General features: G+C 42.1%; 1 protein-coding gene and 1 pseudogene across 21 annotated transcripts in view; one reads left to right on the top strand and one right to left on the bottom strand.

The window, feature by feature from the left end:
- ANK2 (ankyrin 2) overlaps positions 1–22,424 on the top strand; it is a 494,244-nt gene that overhangs the window by 237,611 nt on the left and 234,209 nt on the right. The gene's annotated exons all lie outside the window — the stretch shown is intronic.
- Positions 10,060–10,131, bottom strand: LOC130026226 (uncharacterized; annotated as a pseudogene).

The following is a 22,424-nucleotide window of genomic DNA, read 5'->3' as shown; positions in this document are numbered from 1 at the left end:
GCGGAGGAATCGAACTCGGGTCGGCCATGTTGGCTGCGTGCAAGGCAAACTCCCTACCGCTGTGCTATCGCTCCAGCCCAAAGGATATTTAAAAGTCCAAATATATCCATACATAATAAATATATCCAAATAATCAGATATACAATTATAAGGGATATACAGTTATATGCCCTTATATACAGTTGCAAACGAACCTTCATTTTCCCAAAACTCAGATGAGACCTGCTTAAGTACAGGGAAGAGGCAGCGATGCAGCTTGGAGGAATCTACCTAGCTCGGTAGACTGGAGTGTGTGCTTTGCAAACATGGGCTCTGGTTGGTACCCCATGGTCACCATCACCCCAAGAGTGACCCCTGAGCACTCCATTGGTATCACAAGTGGCACAGAAAACAAGAAAAACAAACAAACTGATTTTTTTTTTTGGGTCACACCTGGCAATGCACAGGGGTTACTCCTGGCTCATGCACTCAGGAATTACTCCTGGCGGTGCTGGGGGATCATATGGGATGCTGGGAATCGAACCCGGTTGGCTGTGTGCAAGGCAAATGCCCTAACCGCTGTGCTATCACTCCAGCCCGGACAAACAAACTGATTTTGAAAAGATCTGAAGTGAAAATTATTAAGCCCTAAAATGAATCAATTAAGTGGCCACATAGAGAACTTCATGTTAATATTCTTTTGTAATAATAGAAACTTTTGGCTATTACTTTGTACTCTGCGAAAAGATTTTAGGTAAATTATAATGGTTTGTAAAGCTGAAACATGTTGCATATTTGTCTCTAGTCCTTCCGGTTCAAATGTCAGTGGTGCTATGGGTGTTGTTTGGGGGCCACACCCCCACAGTGCTTAGGAATACTCCCCAAGGTTCAGAGGTTCCTCCTGGCAGTGCTTGGGGAACCCTGAGGTGGTGGCAATAGAGCCTGGGTCTTCTGTGTATAAATCACGTGTAAAGCTCTTTGAACTGTTTCTCCTGCCCTGAAAGTAATTATATTCTTTGGGCTATTGACTGAATAGGTAATACTTGGATATAGTATGTGTCGATTATATATTGTGCTTGTGTTAGAGGTGGAAGAAAACTAAGCTGTAAACAGACCAACATAGTCCCAAGAGCTAGGAAGGGGCTAAGGTGCTCGCTTTTCACATGGCTTTCCCACACGTGTTCCCTGACACTGCATGTGGTCCTCCCAATATTGCCGGGAGTTATCCTGGAGCAGAGAGGAAGGAGTAAGTTATAGTACCAGCCAGGGGTGGCCTTAAGTTGAAACAAATGGATCTGGCATTTAGTTGATGAAATGAAGACATTGAGCTTCTGTTTTTTTTAGTGGGGGGGGGATTTGAGGGTCATACCCAGTGGTGTTCAGGGAGTATTTGCTCAGTGTACAGGGGTGACCCCTGTAGTGCTTGGGGAGGGTGGGGGCACTGTATGTGATGCTCATGATCTATCAGAGTCTAACTGCATGCAAGGCAAAAGCCTGGCACTCTAGGGTGTGGTCCCCCAAATGAGACCAAACAAAACTAATTATCAGATTTCATTAAAAATGTCTATCTTTATATATCCTCGTATCTGGCTTTATAATAGGATGTAAAACTTGAGAAGGAGGGTAAAGGAATTATTAAATATCATACTGGATTTCTCTTATGTTTTTTTTCTTTTATTGGTTGTTGTTTTACTGGCAGTGCTCAGGGCTTATTCCTGACTCTGCACCCAGGGATCTCTCCTGGTGGGGCACCCTGTTGGATGTGGGGATTGAACCTGGGTTGACTGCATGCAAGGCAAGAGCCTACCTGCTGTAGTATCTCTCCAGCCCCCATATGGAATTTCTTGCAAACATATAAGACTAATCCAGAAAGTGGTTTTCAGGAGTAATGTATTTTTTTTAAAATGGCTACATATTATTTCTCAACTGTACTTTTTAAAGTTGGGAATTACAAGCAATTTTCAGAAAGTTAATAAAAAATCAAGAACAACTCTGTTCTTGAAAGTAAAGCAAATACTTAAATGATCTTCCTCATTTAAATTACAGTTGTTTCAAATAAGTGAGCATGCTTTCTGTTTCTGAGACAAACCATCCTTCAATTCATGACAATTTCTGTTCACTGGAATTAGATAATATAGGGTGATTTTTATGACTAATTTTTAGCATCACAATGCTTAAGAAGCGGGTAGGGCATTTGACTTGCACACAGCTGACCCGGGTTCGATTCCTCCATCCCTCTTGGAGAGCCTGGCAAACTACTGAGAGTATCCAGCCCACACAACAGAGCCTGGCAAGCTCCCCGTGGAGTATTTGATATGCCAAACACAGTAACAAAAAGTCTCAGGATGGAGACGTTACTGGGCCCGCTCGAGAAAATCGATGAACAACGGGAGGACAGTGCTACAGTGCTACAGTTCCCAGGATACTGGTGCCTGCTTGAGCAAATTGATGAACAATCGGAGGATAATGCTACAGTGCTATCCTGGGAACAGTAGCACTGTAGCACTGTCCTCCCGTTGTTCATCGATTTGCTCGAGCAGGCCCAGTAACGTCTCCATCCTGAGACTTTTTGTTACTGTGTTTGGCATATTGAATATGTCACGGGTAGCTTGCCAGGCTTTGCCCTGCGGGCGAGATACTCTCAGTAGCTTGCCAGGCTCTCTGAGAGGGGTAGAGGAATCGAACCTGGCACAGCCGGGCTGGCTGCACACAAGGCAAATGCCCTACCACTGTGCTGGGAACATTTTGAAAAATAAACTTATACCCAGAGCATTCTAATGAATGTTTATAAAGGACCCATTGCTAGCAGTTTGCACATATTGTATCATTTAAATTTCACATTTTGTAAAATTATCTCTCAATTAAGAAGACAGACTCAGTATGAGAGAAGTCGTTCAATTCAGTAAACATAATAAATGACAGAGTTGGGGTTTGAACCCAGGCTTCCAAATTAATTGGGATAAGGAGATTATATGATTTCTTTAATACCTGCATTGAATGTGGAGGCTTAGTTAATCATTCCTAAAGTGTATTCCTCACCTCCAAAATATCTTTCCTTAATAGAAAGAGCTTAACTACCATGAAGATAAGTTAAACATTGTGTTTTAGAGGAAACCATGTAAATTTAAGGTTTTAATTTTATTGTCATTGCACTGGAGTATTTCATGAGATTTCTTAGGAAATCAACTATTAGAAACCAGATGTCCCCCTGAAACACAGCAATTGCTGTCAATTATAAACTACGATAGATCTTTATTATAATTGTATCAGGACTTTAAAATGTATTTGCTTATTTACATTGAGTAAATTGGCACACAAAAGGAATTTTTGCATGGGATTAAGTAGAGAATAAACGCAAACTCTCTCCCAAATACGTTTCACTGACTTGCATGAAGCAGGATTCTCATCAGTGGAATCAGAATTCAGTTTTTGCTTTTGCTTTCTATGTGTATAATTTTTAACTTGGAGGGAACAAGACATATTGTTTCTGGGACTACCTTTGGGGGTGCTCCCTTTATTAAAATTCTCCTTGTCTGCTTGGTATCAGTGAGAGTACCTAGGGAGTATATTTGCACCCATTAATGGTCCCAGTTGTAACTGGACATAGAGAGATGAAAGAATTTTGTTTTGTTTGGGGGACTGCACCTGGTGGTGCTCAGGAGTTACATCTGGCTCTGTACTCAGGATCACTTCTGGTGGACTTGGGGGGCCATATGGGGTGCCAGGGATCCAGCCCAGTACTGCTGTGTGAAAGGCAACTGCCTTACCCGCTGAGACGAATAGTTTTTGAAAATTGCTGTGTTGGTCTAGTTTTTTAGATAAATGGAATAGCGTCTTATTGGAAAGTGCAGGAAGGACTTTGTTCTGTAACTTTTGAGTTATTTTAAGAATGGGTTGTTGGGGCTAGAGAGATAATACAGTGTGTAGGGCACTTGCCTTGCACATGGCCAACCTGGGTTCAATGTCTTGCACCCCATATAGTCCCTTGATCCCTGAGCACAGAGCTAGTACTAAGCTCTGAGCACTGCCAGGTATGGCCCCCAGACCAAACCAAATCAAACCAAACCACACCAAACCAAACCAAACCAAACTGGGGAGTCGGGAGCAGGTTGCAAAAAGTGTCAAAGAAATGAGAGCTGCTTGTGCTCCCTCCAGGGTGTGCGGGCATTCCCCACTGTGTCAGAAGTGGGGATGGGCCAGGCATTCTCCCTGCTCTTGAATTTTCTGCCGAGACACCCTGCAGCCTCATTCCAAGGGGAAACCCAACTCAGGGCAGCCCTACTCAGCCAAGAGCTATGTACACAACCATTTCTGGGCACCCGACCAAATATAATGTGATTAAAAATACAAATCACTGCAGAATAGTGTGGTCCTGTATAATGTGTTGCATTCTGGAACTGTTCAAACGTGGAAAATTCCAGTAACTTTTTCTGGGCCCTTTTATGCCAGTGCCATGTTTGGGCCCTCCCTGCAGTTGTCTGCCAGTAACTTTCTTACACTTCCTCCATCAACATATCAGCAGTTACAGCACCCGACTCAGAGGTGCTGTACTATGGTTTTTCTGGACAGCAGCTTTATGTATATTCCAATGCCTGCTAATAAGTGAACTTTTTTTTTTTTTTGCTTTTTGGGTCACATCCAGCAATGCACAGGGTTACTCCTGGCTCTGCACTCAGGAATTACTCCTGGCAGTGCTTGGGAGACCATATGGGATGCTGGGAATCGAACTTGGGTTGATCACGTGCAAGACAAATGCCCTACCTCCTGTACTATCACTCCAGCACTAATAAGTGAACATTTAAACCTTTTTCCTGCTTTTATTTCTCCTTGGAGTCTTAAGTACATATGCTCAGGCATATCTATTTGTACTCAGTGCCTACCACAAGCATCATTTTTTTTTGTAACCCAATTTCATCTTTAAATTTCCTCCTTCCTCATTTTCCTAATTCCATCCTAAGCCCTCTATTTCTTGGCCAAGGTAATTACTGTCTATAAGTGACTTGCACTATTCATGGCACTCCACTGGTACCGAAAATCTGAGTTTTTATTAGTGTTTAATTATAAAGAACTTCTTTGAACTATTGAGTGGGTGACTAACTACAACCTTAGGGTTAACAGCTATCAAATTTGTGAGCTTGTGACAAAAATAGTCCTAATTATACAGCTCAAGAGGAGACTTTAAGAAGATTGCTCAAAGACAAGAAAAATCTTAATTTAAAAAAAGTACGATAGGACATGTTTTAGTGGTAGAGCACATACTTTGCCTATGTGAGCAAAGTGGCAAAGAGCACACACACACACACACACACACACCAACTACTATGAATCAATTAATTTTTTGAATATAAAATCTTTAAACACAAATCAGAATAATTTACCCCCCATTTTTGGTGACATTAATCTGAGTTGTTATGAATGTCTTAATCTTTCCAAATCACAGTGAGTGCATCAGTTACCTTTATTATAAGTTAAAAATGCTGATACAGCACATTTGGACAACATGTATAATACTGAAAGTATCGAAGGATCATAGGAATTAGTAAAAATACAAGAAAATTCGGACTTCTGCTCACACCATACTGTCTTTTTGCCTTTATATATATTTTTTATCATGTCATCCTTTTTCAATGGTGTTTCTTCAAAGGATTTCTTTTTTTTCACCAGGAATGTGTTCTTTTTCCCTTTAATAACAAGGACTTTTTATATTAAAATAAGGAATAGTACTAAAAAGTACTTCCCAGATTTTGGAGAGCTACATAAATTGTTCGTGGAATTATCAGTTATTTGAGTATGACCCTTTGGCTCCAAAGATGACCTGTGATTATTGCCTGTATGTTGTGGAAAATCTCATGAGAGTCATCTGAATCTATCCCATTCATAATAACTAAGAATCCCGGGGGAGACTGGGCAGGAAAGAAAATCATAAATTATATGTATTTAAAGTTCCCTTGGAGATCTCCAACCAGATTTGGAAAGCACCGGAAGACATACTTCTTTTCTCTTACCAACACCTATTTTGTGCCATCTCTGAATTCAGAATGCTCATGAATCTACTTCTAATCATTGGTATGACTTTAAATTGCCATTGAGAAAAATTTTCCATGTGTAGATAGGAGGCACCTTGGCAACCCCTGAAAGCTCAATGTGACTAATTGGTCTTTATAATAACCAATTAATTCTGAGGATGGAGAGCAGGAAACAAGAATTTAAGAGTCGTTGGAAGACTTTATAACCCACAGTTTAACCCTGCACTCAGAGAGTCATCTTCAGGACCAGCGAGGGTCTAGTTTTCTATATTTTACAGAACTAAGCTCAGAAGGGGTGGAGGATTTCTCTAAGCATTGTTTTAGAAGGAAAGTCACTCGGTCTGGAAAAGAAAGTTTTGTCTCTAGCAGATTATTCTGTTTTGAATAAACTCAAGTAAATATCCTAGGGATTTAATTGGTAATTTAAGTAGCCTTGGAGACCTCAAATCTTTGGAGATGTCAGCTCTATTGAAAAGCCTAACACAAGTCAACAACTCCTTTCTTTTGTTTGTTGTGGCCTGACTTTGGTAGGTTTTCATTGTTCTTTCAAAATGATAGAAAGTGGGATAAATGTAGGTGAATAATAAGGAATGAGCAATTTACAGATGACTTACCTTCAGACATTCTTTTCAGTAGGGCTAACTTGGCTGTTTCTTTGTTGTTTTCACTTTTTTGGCACAAACTGTTTTCTCTCTTCCCGGCACACTGAGACTGCCAGGAATTCTTCACTGGATCATACGGAATTCTGGATTAGGTTGTTTTCAAGTGTGTGTGAATGTATGTGTGTGTGCATGTGTATGTGTGTGTGTGTGCATGCGTGCGTGTGTGCGTGCATGCATGTGTATGTGTTAGCAGGTGAAGGTGAATTACTGCTTCAATTTTCTCTCATTCCTTTAGCAACTTGCAGAACAAAAACGTATTTTTTTCTAATTAGAGTTTCATTGTAATACATCTTAACCTTTTTCTAGAGATGTTCTTTATTATGTATTCAATGTGTTTATAGCCTGGGAAGCAACTCAGTAGAACACTGTGTAGATGTGAGGAAGAAAAATATAAGGGACGCAATTAATTATATAAATCTCATCTTTCTTGGGTTAGGAGTAATAGTGTAATGACATATTTGTTTGCATTTCCTCCATATGTGTGCCTTATATGTAGATGCCTTAACACACACACACACACACACACACGCACACTGCTTAAAGAACTGTAATTACCTGTTTTAATACATTTTAGAAAGGTCCATAAGAATTAAGATCAAAACTGGCATTGACCTTCCTTGATGTATTTGTATTTTGGGGTTATGATGACTTTTCCAAATGTTGCTGTTTTTTTTTTTTAAATCAGGAAAGCTGGCTAATCTGCAGGTTGAATTTTTAAGCAGGTTGAAAATTTAATTCTATGAATACCACAAACATGAACTTTAAGAAGGTGTCTCAGTTTCATTATTAATATAGAGATCAAATAGTCCTTTAACATTTGAAACCAAATGTAGCTTCCAGCCCTTTTAAGACGTTCTGCACAGTTGGGGGTAGAAGTGGGATCTCAGTTTATAAAGAGCTGGCAGCATGCCAGAAATCTGTTCACTAATACGTGATATTCGCAAAAAAGTGTCAGCTACTCCCAAACAGCAAATCCAGACCAGATTTCAGTTGTACTTGTTAACTGTGGGCTTGGCTAACCAGCGGACCAGTTTTAGTTATCTCACCTATAAAATGATGAGGCTCTAAGACCTTGTCAGTGTTTGGTTTCTGTTGCATGATTCCACAGCGTTTTCAATTGTGTCCTTGCATCCTTTCTTTTTTAGAAATAATTGGGGGAGGGGGTACAGATTTAGCTCAGTGATAGAGTGTTTATCTTGTACATGTGGGAGCTTGGGTTAATTTCTCTGGCACAGGGAAAAACAAAACAAAAAGAGAAATGATTGCAATATTCAATGGAATGTTCAAGTTGTTCTCATTTAATATGAATATTTTTACTCTGACCCTATCTCCCAGGCCTAATGCTTTCATCCAGGAAGCTAGCAGATTATCTGGGGTGATAGATGCTCTCAAAAATAATATACACAAAAGTAGGCCTAATCAAATCTGACTTGATGTTCCTCCTCCAAATTTTATTGTTATATGCAAGTTTTATTTAAGAGGTCTGGTATGTCAGCTCTTACCTGACAGAAAAAAAAATAAAGGGAGGATATTCCTTTGGTGGTTCTTGAAGTTTTCTCCAAGTTGTTAAGGCAGATTTTGAGGCTAGAAGTGTCCAGAGGAAGTCCGGCAGTCATCTTTGGTTTGCATTTCAGATACCAATTTGAATCATTTCCCGGGAAGGCACCCATTATATACTTTCTTTATTTTTCTATTAGATCTTTGGTAGACTGGTCAAACCAGGACTTTGAAACCCACAGTGAATCATTTCATAGAGAGTGGGTGGCAGTAATGGTAGCTGCCTCAGAGACACTGGAACAAGAGAGACCAGAGTTGACACTTAGGGAAACTTCAGCATTTGCCAACTCTTCATCTGTACAGTGGGGTACAAGCAAGATGTGTCCTAAGTTCTTCCGGGATCAGATCACAAACTTCCAACTCTTTTATGACTCCTACTTCAAATGCAGCCAGAATGTGTAATGAAATCATGCCCCATTCTAAAGCCAGCCAACCAGAAAAGGGGAAAGTAGAGCTGGTTCCCTGGAAACAACTATTTCCTGGAGTAGAGAGGTCACTTGGGAAAGGAGGAGCTTTTGTTCAGGGGGTGACCTACAAAATATGGGGCACCAGTGTGGGTTTGGAGGGACAAAAATCAAAGGCTGGCTGTGGGGGCGAAACATGGCATCACAGGAGGCGATAATTCGGGGGCAGGCAACCTCAAGGGATCAAGGAGTGGGTGTCAGTTCTTGGACTTCAGACATTATGGAACCATCTAAGGGGCTTTGTACCCAATAGGAAACACCCAGACCCAGCTGTTTGGCACAAGACGCAAGCCTGTGGGTGTAATCTCAGGACGCTTGGCTCTCCTGTGAGAAAATGGCACTGAATGTGAAGAACTGAGGCTACTAAGAGGTCCTCTGCAGGGGAAGGAAACTTGCAGCTAAGCTGCTTTCCTCTGTTCACTGGGGCTGCCTTCACACACGCCTTTTCTGGAGGATCGAGGAGATTATTTAAGAGTTTATGAAACGATTCATTTACTTCAGTGATCTTTAAAGTCTCATCTAGCTCAATCGAGATGATTACGCTTCCCAGTCACTGTGCTCACTAGTTGGCAGAGGTGCATTTAGATTGCACTCATTTTTCTTCTCTTCTCTCTTGTGTTGGAAAAGAAAAAGGGTCTTATTTTAGTCTGTATCCATTAGCCTTCCAGTTTCTGAAGTGAGTTCAGATATAGAGATGAACCCAGGAGATTGCAGTCCTTTGGAAGAAAGAAATGGGAATTGAATAACTATAGTGATATAAATTAATTTAAAGCTGGATATTATAATTATCTAATTTTCCTGATAAATTTTTTTAAAGAGGTTTTAGGTGTTCAGGCAACACCCAGTAGTGCTCAAGACTCACTCCTGTTTTAATGAGCAAGTGAGAACAGTATCCTGCCTAGAGCATCCAAACTTGTCTTAGGCCCTGAACAGTTCTCTGAGTCTATATTTTTTTGAATCAGTGTCTGTCTGAGACACAGGTAGGTCCCTATCAAGACTAACTACTGTTTTTGGAACTTAGAGACTTTCCATAGACTCACCTTCTGAAACAGACCTGGAAAACTTATTGGTGTTTGTTGATGGTGCCAAGCACCAGCCCTTGTGACACAATGAAACAGAACCTGAGTGTTGACAAAGATATTGTGAGTGGCCATTCCCAGTGTGTAGACTACCACAGAATTGAAAGACGGCAGGAAGGATGGGGCAAAAAAGCTGCTAGAGGAATAACTTTAACCTTCCCTTGCAAAGTTTCTGCTGATGGTCATAGGATAATGTGTTTACATCTTAAAAGTCACACTGATGTTGAAAATACTGCTAAAAAGTCTTTCATTTGTCATCAAGGTTGTCTACCAACACTGTTTTGTCTGGTTAATTGATTTGTAATTTTTGAGTAGTAATTTACGAATACTACACTTGATCTTAGCCAAAAGGCCGAGAAGCGATAGCAACTTGATCTTAGCCAAAAGGGCTGGAGCGATAGCACAGCAGTAGGGCGTTTGCCTTGCACGCAGCCAACATGGCCGACCCGAGTTTGATTCCTCCTCCCCTCTCAGAGAGCCCGGCAAGCTACCGAGAGTATCTCGCCCACACGGCAGAGCCTGGCAAGCTCCCCGTGACGTATTCGATATGCCAGACACAGTAACAACAAAGTCTCCAATGGAGACGTTACTGGGCCCGGTCGAGCAAATCGATGAACAACGGGAGGGCCTTTACCTTTAATTTACGAATAGACTTTCCTCCAGGTAGCCATTGCATTAGGGGGTCCAGACTCTTCCATGCCTCCTGGTTGCACCGTCACTCACCATAACCTTGCTCACATTCACTGTGTACCCAGGACATTTAGCTGCCCCCAAAGCATGGCCAAATACAGCCCTGTCTCCCTACTGCATGAAAGGGAGAATGTCACGAAAGCATCTCCATGAGATATCTTCATACCGGGGACCAGAATGATCTCAAAGCAGCCAGGAAATTTTCATTGCATGGCTCATGAGACACACACGTCAATGATTTGGAAACCTTTGCTGGGTTCCTTCCTTGGTCTCTGGAGGTCTGGGCATCATGGTAGTGAAAGTCAAACAGCATTTAGAGGATGAGTCTCACTTAGACTTTAAGAACTAGTCTGGAGATAGTGTGTGTTTGTGTGTCTTATAGACTCACAGTGGAGTCAGAGCATCGGGACACCAGAGGCTCCGTCATCATCCTCGCATGTAACCCCTTCTGTCAGCCTGGGTCACTGAAATCCAGCAGGAGTCTGTGTCATACCCTGGATCCTCACAGAGCAGTTTATTTCTTGGGGAAATCTCATGCGTGTTCATAGAAGGTTCTGGGATAAAAACACATTCAGGCAAGATAGGAGTTAAATGTATAGACTAAAGCTTTGAAGGTTCAAAGGCTTTTTATTTTCTCCCCTTTTCCTTTGAGCTCAACTATCGTGGGATAGGTCAAGAATTTGACCTAGCAGAGCAGTAAATTTGGCTAAAAAATGCCTCTGTGGTATTAAAAAAAAAAAAGAAAAATAGAATACTGTTCTGAGAGGGTGCAGCTATTAGTCCAGTGGAACTGGACTGGATGGGTTTCCCCCTCTAATTTTAAGTAGAAAATTCAGCTTTGGAGTTATGTTTCTTGAAGGTATAGTGTGTGTGAATATATGTCACTGTCACTGTCCTCCCGTTGTTCATCGATTTGCTCGAGCGGGCCCAGTAACGTCTACATTTTGAGACTTGTTGTTACTGTGTATGGCATATTGAATACATCACGGGTAGCTTGCCAGGCTTTGCCTTGCGGGCGAGATACTCTTGGTAGCTTGCTGGGCTCTCCGTGAGGGGTGGAGGAATTGAACCCGGCTTGGTCAGGCTGGCTGCGCACAAGGCAAACATCCTACTGCTGTGCTATGGCTCCAGCCCATGAATATATGTAAATATATATAAATATGGATATTTATAATTATATTCCAATGCTAGTTCTCAAAATTTTATTTTCTACTTTAAGTTTTCATAATGTCTGTCTTACTACTTTACTTCCTGATATTTCAATGTGCTATTTTTAAAAAAAATACATGTATATATTTTGTGGGAGGGGACCGCATATAGGCTGCTCAGGAGACACTCCTGGCAGTGTTAGGGGAACCATAAACAGTGATTTAATCCATTGTCATGGCCACAGCTCTATGTAAGGCAAGTGCCTTTACAGCTGTATTATCTCTTCTGTGCTACAACATATATATTTTAACCTATGTGGTTCTGTGATTGAGCATTGGATTTGCATGTATGAGGCTCAGGGTTCAATTCCTGACACCACCTAGAGCACAAATTGGGGAGTAGTTCTTATGCCCTGCCTGGTGCCCTGCCCAACAACCAAAGTAAATAATAGGTAAAAATGAAACAAAGGAATATATGCTGTAGGATGGGTATTATAGACAGTTTGGGACTATCTCCTGCTAGAAGACAAAAGGAGTGAAGGCAAAGGGGAAATAATCAGAGCTTACATTTCCTGAGAGATTTTTCCAGGCCATTTCTCTAATATTTTCAGTAATAGCAAGAGACGGAAAGGAAAAGAACCTTTGGTCATGGGGGGGGGGGTGTGAGGGAGAGAGGGAGAGAGAGAGAGACAGAGAGAGAGAGAGAGAGAGAGAGAAAGAGAGAGAGAGAGAGAGAGAGAGAGAGCGCTCTACTTTGCCACTTAACCTTGCCTGGCTAGAAAGAAAGGAATGTCACCTTACATGTGGTATCTCTAAGTCACCAAAAACCTTTTGTAGCATTTCAAGGGCAGAAGCCAGCAGGGCAGTGGCTGGCAGTAATGAGACTGTAGGTAAAAGACAGTCAGTTGGCATGGCTAAGCTCTGCACCAACGGGACTCGTGGCATCCACAGCAGCAAGCATCTGCATCTCTGGGGGAGTCCTATATGTCTTCTGTGGCAATCTCTGTAGGACGGATGAGAGGCCAGGCAGTACCCACAGAACGCCAAGTGGTCATAAACTTGAAATCAGCTCTGAAGATGGAGGTGGCTCTCAGTGTCTTAAATATTATTCCCTACCCCACCGCCCTTGGGCTGGAGAGATAGGGCAGAGCTAAGGTTCTTATCTTACCTGCAGTCCAGCCCTGTTCAATTCCCGGCATCACACAGAGTCCCTAGAACCTCTTCCTGAGCACAGAGTCAAGAGTAAGCCCTGAGCATCAACAGGTGTGGCCACACTCCTGCCCCCTCAGAAAAGTGTTCACCTACCCTCCCTGCTCACTCAAGAAGATAAATACAAGACAAACTGAAGAAGGAAGAGCTGTATGGGATTGTTGGCTGTGAACACAGAAGGTGGGTGGTGTGTGAAGGTCTTAACATTTCTCTGCTTTGCTTCCCATTGAGGTCTAGTATCTGGAAGCTAATTTTCTAGTATAGAAAAATTGATCTTTTCTTATTTTAAAGTAGGATGAGAATGATGGAACTACATTGGACTCCAGGACTAAGGGAAACAAACACCATCAGGGATGATTTTTAACATCCCCGGAGCTGTTAAGATGGAATGTTATTAAAATAGAACATTTTTCACTGACATTTTAAAATGTCAGTGGTTAATGGAAGTTGCGTTTACTCTTATTGATGATTCCTTTTTTAGACTAAAATTAAATTGTCCTGATACATTTATTAGGCAACTAAGTAGAGCATGACCTATGTTTTTAGTAAAACTTGACAAAATCTGGTTAGAACATTGCCATATGGCCTACTGAGTGATCAAAATCTGAAGCTGGGGATAAATCTTGCACTCAGAGGGATTTAGAAATGGGAAGTTCTGACTTCAAGCCTCAGAAGTGCCGTAGAAAAAGGAGGTGATAATTGGAATTTGTATGGCTCTCTTATCACCAGGATGCATGTTTATTGCAGCTGGTATGTATCTGAATGGCTGGTGTCCAGAAGTGGCAGAGGCAGGGGTGTCCACCTGACCCTTCCTGTTGATGGTTGATCTTGAATAAAAGTGGGATATGTGCATCTTTCCAGTGTGCACTGCTGTGGGATGTTTTTTGTACTTGTAAGTTTCCTCTGTTGGTGACTGCTGTTGTCTGCAAAAATGCAGTGCTCATTCGGAGGAATGACAGATGGAAGTAAGGGACTTACGGAGAAATCAAGGGAAACAGTGGGAGAGATAGTTCAGGGGCCAAGGCATTTGCCTTGCATACAGTCCACTGGGGTTTTGTCACTGTTCTGGGGGTCACCGTCCCTAAGTGACCTGAGGGTCCTCTGGTGTATTCGAGGCCAATTACTAACCCCCCAGCAGGTAGATGGACAAATAAAGGAATGGGGGCCACAGGTTGGTTGGTAATCAGTGGCTGTTTAATTCAAGTCTCTCAGTGTTAGTTATAAAGAAATTGTGAAGGGTTGGGGGTAGCAATTGCCCAAAGGTGTGGATGAACATTATCATAGACAATGAACAGGTCTAAAACCCTTCCTTCTGGGGAAGTTCTTCTGGAGGTTCACCCAAGGACAGAATCTCATCTAGGGGCTCAGCATTCTGGATTCCTGCTAGGAGATCTGCCCAAGGGTGAAATTCCATCTAAGGGCATGTTGCTTTCTCCTTTTCCTTGCTGGTAATCCATTTAAATAACACCTTGAATTTACTTCTTAATAATATTTCTTGTCATTTTGTATGATATATATTAAGCTTAAAGTTGGCTCTTCCTGGGGACATCTTGCTAGGTAACCCAGACCACAGTCCTCAAGCCAGGTTTCTTAACCCCAGCAGAGTCCTTGTTCAGTCATTTCTTTTCTGGGTCACGTCAGTGGTTGTTTCATGACCATGCTCTTAATTTATTATACTTCTTATGGTGCTAAGCCCTTCCCTTTTCAATGCCAGGGTAGCTTATAGCTTGCCTTGGGTCCATCCTTGTCCCTCATTGGGACCCTCTTTTGGGTTGTTAGTAACTAAGGGCAACTGAGGATTGAGTCAAGTAAATGTGATGGATGCCCAGGAGTAAATATTATCTGGAATCAATTAACTCCCATGTTACAAAAGCATAGCATTAAATGCCTTCCTGTGACTATATGAAAAGGACATTGCTCTAAAGTAAACGATGCAAAGGACATAAAGGAAAGAGAAAAGCAATCCAAAGTCCTCAGAAGAATTTGTCTTGCATGTTACAGGGTCTGATTTGGGGATTTATGTGATTAACAGATGGGGCAAGAAAAGCACAAAGGAGAGGTTAAATAAACACAGGATTGGGAGTGCCTGATGAAATGGGGTGTGCCTCAGGAGCACTGTGGTGGGAGTAACTCAGTAAACCTAAGCTCCTTGTGGGGGGCAGAGGAGAAAGGACAAACCAGTGTTACTTCTTAAAATGCTTAGAGGGGTGGGAGCAATAGCACAGCGGGTAGGGCGTTTGCCTTGCATGCGGCCGACCTGGGTTTGATTCCCAGCACCCCATATGGTCCCCCAAGCACCCCCAGGAGTGATTCTTGAGTGCAGAGCCAGGAGTAACCCCTGAGCATCAGCTGGGCATGACCCAAAAAGCAATAAAATAAAATAAAATAAAATGCTTAGAATTATAATGCAACAAGGTTTGATTTCCCAGTACCATGCATAGTCCTCTGAGCCCCATATGAGTGCATAACCAGTAAACCCTGAGCACTGCTAGGTGTGGCCCCAAGTACCAACCCCCTAGGTACCCCCATCCCTAATAAAAACAATGGAGGGTCAGGTTTATGTCTTAGAGGACTACAACATATGTCCTACATGGGGGAGCCCCAGGTTCTATATCTGGTACCTCATGGCTTCCTGTCTGAGGACTATCAGGAGTGATCCCAATTGGGTAAAAAATAAAGGAAAAAAAAAAGAAAAATAAAAAATGAAAAGGAGGCAAAGGAAGTGTCATGTATCAGAGACAAGGTCACAAGAGATGACGGCCACCTGGCGGGGGTGTGGGCGGAGGAGGGGGCAGGGAAGGCAGCACTGGCTGTGGCACTGAGGACAAAATCTACTGCTGATCTCTCCCTGGGGAGAAAAGAGAGTGGCTGGTGATATCGGAAGGTTACAGGAGAGTCTGCCTGCGAAAGGATGGAATGAGAAAAGGTTCCCAACTCACCTCATGTGAGGCCAGCCTGTGAGGGCCAGGTCACAGAGGAGTGTTATCTGTGCATGTGTGTGCACATGTATGTGTGCATGTGTGTGTATATCAGTGCACGCCCGTGTGAGTGTGTGTGTGTGTGTGTGTGTGTGTGTGTGTGTGTGTGTGTGCGCGTGCGCATGTGTAGACCTACACTGCAGAGAAATCTATCTGTACTGGAGAGAACAATCACATTTTCCCGGCATTAGCAGTGCTGGCACCCCATGGCTTGTGACCCGGCTGGGGTATTGAGCTGGTGATCAATAGTCCTGTCCTTGCTGCCGGAACCACCTTTGGGTCTTTGGCCGCTGTCACCCTCGTGACCGCTGGCACTTTCTTTATCCTTTTACTCCTCCTCTGGACCTCCGAGAGCCTCAGACTGTTCTCTTGGCAGAACTGTCCCATGAACCACACAGAGGCCTTCTGGAAGGTTATTGAGTAAATCGCAGCAGACTCCCACTCCCAGGAGTCATAAAAGCGTGTCTGCACAGACATCAGCAGAGGACACAGTGGCCACCTTTTATTTAAATGTTGGCCTTAATTCAGGCCTACAGTGCTAGGAGAATGTTTCTGGGATGAAGGAAAGGGATGACAGTGAAAACCAATGCTGATTTAAATACATTAGAAAGTGGTTGTGGTTGGTTTACGCTGGAGTCAGAAGTGTCTGTTGTATTCGAGGCACTAGGAAATAGCAGACAGATTAAATACATAGTCTGCCCACTACGGGCTGAGAGCAGTGCACGGTCTACCCACCGTGGGCTTATAGCAGTCTACCCTCTGTGGGCTTATAGCAATGAAGGGGACAGGTCCTGGAAGGGGTCATTGACAAGTGGGGACAGCACTCTGCTGTCTTATTTTCCCAACAGACCCTTCATTTAGTAGCTAACAGGATTCCCTAGAGAAACCTCATATATAAGGAGGGTTGGAGGGAGTCTGGGAGGGGTCCAGGTGTTGGACTAACTGTTGTAAACCACCAGAAGATATTTTATCTTCTCACTTTATTTTGTAGCAGGAAGGCTTGAACCCAGCTGTGTCCTGGGGCTCTGTGCCCGGGGATCACTCCTGGCAGTACTCTGGGGGGCTGTGCAGTGCCAGGGACCTCTTGGGGTCAGCCATATGCAAGGCAAACACTTTACTCTCTCTGCTCAGTTTGGGGCCCAGAAAAATTTTAAGAGAAAACCCAAAGACAAATCAGCTTCAAGGCAACTGCAGGGAAAGACTCAGCTTCTCTCGTGGAGCTGTGGGTAGGTTCTGTGAACAGGTTGGCGCCTCAGAAGGTTCACCGTGGCAAGGATGTGGAGAAGTGACTAGAACAGGCAAGAGATTGTTGAGGATGGTTTTGGCTCTCTGGCCAGGTTCCAGGGAAGGCTTGTCCTAAAGGGCTGGAGAACAGTGGACATTTCAGAGCAGGTGGACGGGTCAGGGAATGCACTGGATGCTGCTTGTCAGCTAAAGACACAGGATCAGGAGCTAGAGGGGGGCAGGGGGGCACGGCAGGATAGGCATAAACTTGAGTATGTTTATACGCTTGCTCCCAAGAAACTAGTACAGGGAAAACATTCCTGTTGAAAAAAAAAAAACCAGCTCAGGAACTTCATAGACTCAAAACCAAATCTAAAAGAAGGGTTAAAGGGGCTCCTGTTAGATAAGAAGGAAAACACTTAGAAACACAACCAACCCCTACAGAAAGATGGCACAAAATCCCAACAATAATCTCTCTTAATGTCTATGGTCTAAGTGCACCAATCAAGAGGCACAGAGTGGCAGAATGGATCCAGAAACGGAAACCAACATTCTGTTGTCTACAAGAAACTCATCTGAACAATCAGAGCAGACACAGACTCAAAGTTAAAGGATGTAAAACAATCCTGCAAGCAAACAGCTCCCTCAAAAAAGCTGGGGTGGCCATACTAGTATCCGACTACATAAATTTCAGGTTGAAGAAGATTAGAAGGGACAGCCAAGGCCATTTTCTATTTATCAAGGGATACGTACAACAGGAAGAAATCACTCTCTTAAATGTACACACACCTAATGAGGGATCAGCTAAATACTTAAAACAACTGCTAGCAGATTTTAAGGAGGACATTGATAGTAACACAATAGTAGTTGGAGACTTCAACATCGCCTTATCATCTCTGGATTGATCAACAAGAACAAGACTCAAAAAGGAAACATTGACTTTGAAGGAAGAAATAGAAGAGAGAGAGGGCTAATGGACCTATACAGGGCTTTAAACCCCCAAAAGAAAGAATACACATTCTTCTCCAGTACAAATAGAACATTCTCCAAAATAGACCATGTGTTAGGCCACAAAACATACCTCAATAAAATCAGGAAGATAGAAGTTGTATCAACAATCTTTTCAGATCATGATGCATTAAAGATCAAAGACACCAAGAAACAAATCAAACACCTGGAAGTTAAACAACTCAATGTTGAACAATGAGTGGATCAGGAAGAAAGTCAAAGATGAAAGATACCTGTAAAGAAACAAGAATGAAGACACGAGCTACCAGAACCTATGGGACGCAGCTAAAGCCATGCTAAGAGGAAAATTTATAGCGTTGCAAGCATTCCTAAGGAAAGAAGAAAGGGCCTACCTAGATAACCTAACCACACAGCTCAAGATTTTAGAAAAAGACCAACAAACAGAACCCAAAATTGGCCAAAGGAAAGAAATAATAAAACTTAGAGCAGAAATTAATGACATGGAAACCAAAAAAACAATTCAAAAGGTCAATGAAACAAAGAGCTGGTTCTTTGAGAAAATAAATAAGATTGATAAACCACTAGCAAGACTCACAAAGAAAGAAAGAGAGAGAACCCTAATAAACCAAATCAGAAATGAAAAAGGGGACATTATAACAGAAACCAATGAAATCCAAAAGATCATCAGAGACTACTTTGAGAGTCTGTATGCCATGAAACAAGAGAACTTAGAAGAAATGGACAAATTCCTGGATTCCTATAATCTCCCAAGATTGAACCAGGAAGACTTGGGATACTTGAATAGATCCATTCATATCAAGGAAATTGAAGTGGTAATCAAAAGTCTTCCCAAAAACAAAATCCCAGGCCCAGGGTTCACTAGTGAATTCTTCCAAACATTCAAAGAAGACCTTTTGCCAGTTCTCCTCAAGCTTTTCCAGGAAATTGAAAAAGCAGGAACTCTCCCAAATAGTTTCTATGAGGTACATATCTCCCTAATACCAAAAGCAAACAAAGACACCACCAACAAAGAAAACTACAGGCCAATATCCCTGATGAACACAGATGCAAAGGTACTCAACAAGATATTAGCAAATAGAATCCAACAACTCATCAAAAAGATCATACACCACAACCAAGTGGGTTTCATCCCGGGGATGCAAGGATGGTTTAACATTCGGAAACGAATCAACATAATCCATCATATCAACAAAAGTAAAGATAAGAACCATATGATTATATCAATAGATGCAAAGAAATCTTTTGACAAGATCCAGCACCTGTTTATGATGAAAACTCTCATCAAAATGGGTTTTGAAGGAACTTTCCTCAAGGTAGTCAAAGCCATCTATGACAAACCCATGGAAAACATTATCCTCAGTGGGGAAAGACTAAGGTCCTTTCCTCTAAGATCAGGGACAAGACAGGGATGCCTGCTATCACCAATGCTGTTTAACATAGTACTGGAAGTACTTGCAATAGCGATTAGGCAAGAAAAAGACATTAAAGGTATCCATATAGGAAAGGAAGAAATCAAGCTCTCACTATTCACAGATGATATGATCCTGTATCTCGAGAATCTTAAATCCTCTGCCAAGAAACTCCCAGAAACAGTAGTCTTATACAGTTAAAGTCACAGGCTATAAAATCAATGCCCAAAATTCTATGGCTTTCCTATATGCAAATAATGAGAGAGGAAAGTGACATGAAAAAAATAATCCCATTCACAATTGTGCCCCAGAAAATCAAATACCCTGGGATCAGCCTAACTAAAGAGGTAAAGGATCTCTACAATGAAAACTACAAAACGCTACTCCATGAAATAAGAGGACGTGAGGAAATGGAAACATATCCCCTGCTCATGGATAGGAAGAGTCAACATCGTCAAAGTGGCAATACTCCCAAAAGCATTATACAGATTCAATGCGATCCCTATAAGGATTACCATGAAATTCTTCAAAGAAATAGATCAAGCATTCCTGAAATTCATATGGAAAAACAAACGCCCACAAATAGCCAAAGCAATTCTTGGGAAAAAGACATGGGGAGGCATTACACTCCCCAACCTCAAACTCTACTACAAAGTGGTAATAATTAAACAGCATGGTACTGGAACAAAGCCAGGGCCGCAGATCAATGGAACAGAGTGGAAATATCCGTACACACAACCCCAAATGTATGAACATCTAATCTTTGATAAGGGAGCAAGAAATGTGAAGTGGAACAAGGAAAGCCTCTTCAACAAATGGTGCTGGCATAACTGGACAACCACATGCAAAAAAAATGTTTAGACCTCGACCTAACACCATGCACAAAAGTCAGATCAAAATGGATTAAAAATCTCAACATCAGGCCAAAATCCATAAGATACATTGAAGACAAGGTTGGCAAAACTCTCCAGGACTTTGAGACTAATGGTATCTTCAAAGACGACACTGCACTGACCAACCAAGTGGAAACAGAGATAAACAAATGGGACTATCTTAAATTAAGAAGCTTCTGCACCTCGGAGCACTCTTTACAATAACCAGAAACTGGAAGAAACCTGAATGCCCAAGAACAGATGACTGGTTAAAGAAACTTTGGTACTTCTACACAATGGAGTACTATGTAGCTCTTAGAAAAGATGAAGTCATGAAATTTACATACAAGTGGTACAACATGGAAAGTATCATGCTAAGCGAAATGAGTCAGAAAGAGAGGGATAGACATAGAAAGATTGCATTCATCTGGGGGATATAAAGTAACAAAATATGAGATTAATACCCAAGAATAGCTGAGATCAGCACCAGGAGGATTACTCCATAGCTTAGTGGCCAGTTGGGCATTCTAGAGGAAAGGGCAGCTCAGATAGAGAAGGGAACACCAAATAAAGGGTGTTTGGAGGATCCTCCCAGGAGGGGAGATGCATGTCGAAAGTGGACTATGGACTGAACATGTTTGCCACTCAATGCCTCTTTTGCAGACCACAACACCCAAAAGGAGAGAGAGAACACAGGGGATTGCCCTGCCACAGAGGGTGGGGGGATGGGGGGATGGGGGTGGGGGGGATATTATCCATGGTGGTGGAAAATGGGCACTGGTGGAGGGATGGGTATCTGATCATTGTATAATCAAACCCAAGCACAAAAAATTGTAAATCTACAACTGTACCTCATGGTGTTTCACTAATAAAAAAAATTTTAAAAAAAGAAGCTTCTGCACCTCAAAAGATAGGTACAATAACCAAAATACAAAGATAATCTACAGAATGGGAAATGATATTTACCCAATACCCATAAAGGGTTGATGTCAAGGATATACAAAGCACTGGTTGAACTCTACAAGAAGAAAACATTTAACCCCATCAAAAAATGGGGTGATGAACAGAAACTTTCCCAAAGAAAAAATCCAAATGGCTAAAAGGAACATGAGAAAATGCTCTACATCACTAATCATCAGGGAGATGCAGATCAAAACAACAATGAGATATCATCTCACACCACAGAGACTGGCCCACATCCAAAAGAACAAAAGCAACTAGTGTTGGTGTGGATGTGGCGGGAAAGGGACTCTCCTTCACTGCTGGTGGGAATGCCAACTGGTTCAGCCCTTTTGGAAAACAGTATGGACGATTCTCAAAAAATTAGAAATTGAGCTCCCATTTGACCCAGCAATACCACTCCTGGGAATATATCCCAGAGAGGCAAAAAAGTACAGTTGAAATGACATCTACACTTCTATGTTCATTTCTGCACTATTCACAATAGCCAAAATCTGGAAAAAACCCGAGTGCCTGAGAACAGATGACTGGTTAAAGAAACTTTGGTACACAATGGAATATTATGCAGCTGTTAGAAAAGATGAAGTTATGAAATTTACATACAAGTGGTACTACATGGAAAGTATCATGCTAAGCGAAATGAGTCAGAAAGAGAGGGACAGACATAGAAAGATTGCATTCATCTGGGGAATATAAAGTAACAGACTGGGAGACTAACATCTAAGAATAGCCGAGATAACTACCAGGAGGTTTACTCTATGGCTTGGAGGCCAGTCGAACATACTGGGGGAGAAGGCAACTCAGATAGAGAGGGGAGCACCAAGTAAAGGGTATTGGGAGGATCCTCCCAGGATGAGAGATACATGCTGAAATAGACTATAGACCAAACACGATTGCCACTGAATGCCTCTTTTGCAAACCACAGCACCCAAAAGGAGAGAGAGAAGAAAAGGGAATGCCCTGCCACAGGGGTGGGGTGGGTTGGTGGGGAGGGGGGATGGGAGGGATAGTGGGAGCATTGGAGGTGGTGAATGGGCACTAGTGGAGGGATGGGTAATCAATCATTGTATAACTGAAACCCAAGCACAAAGTTTGTAAGTCTACAACTGTAACTCATGGTGTTTCACTAATAAAAATTTTTTAAAAAGGAAAAGAATTAAACAAAAAGAAAAAATAA

Source organism: Sorex fumeus, unplaced genomic scaffold (assembly GCF_029834395.1).
Source record: "Sorex fumeus unplaced genomic scaffold, SorFum_2.1 ptg000033l, whole genome shotgun sequence".
Taxonomy (NCBI): Eukaryota; Metazoa; Chordata; class Mammalia; order Eulipotyphla; family Soricidae; genus Sorex; species Sorex fumeus.
The sequence above is the reverse complement of the archived record's forward strand: the minus strand, read 5'-3'. Positions and strand labels throughout refer to the sequence as shown.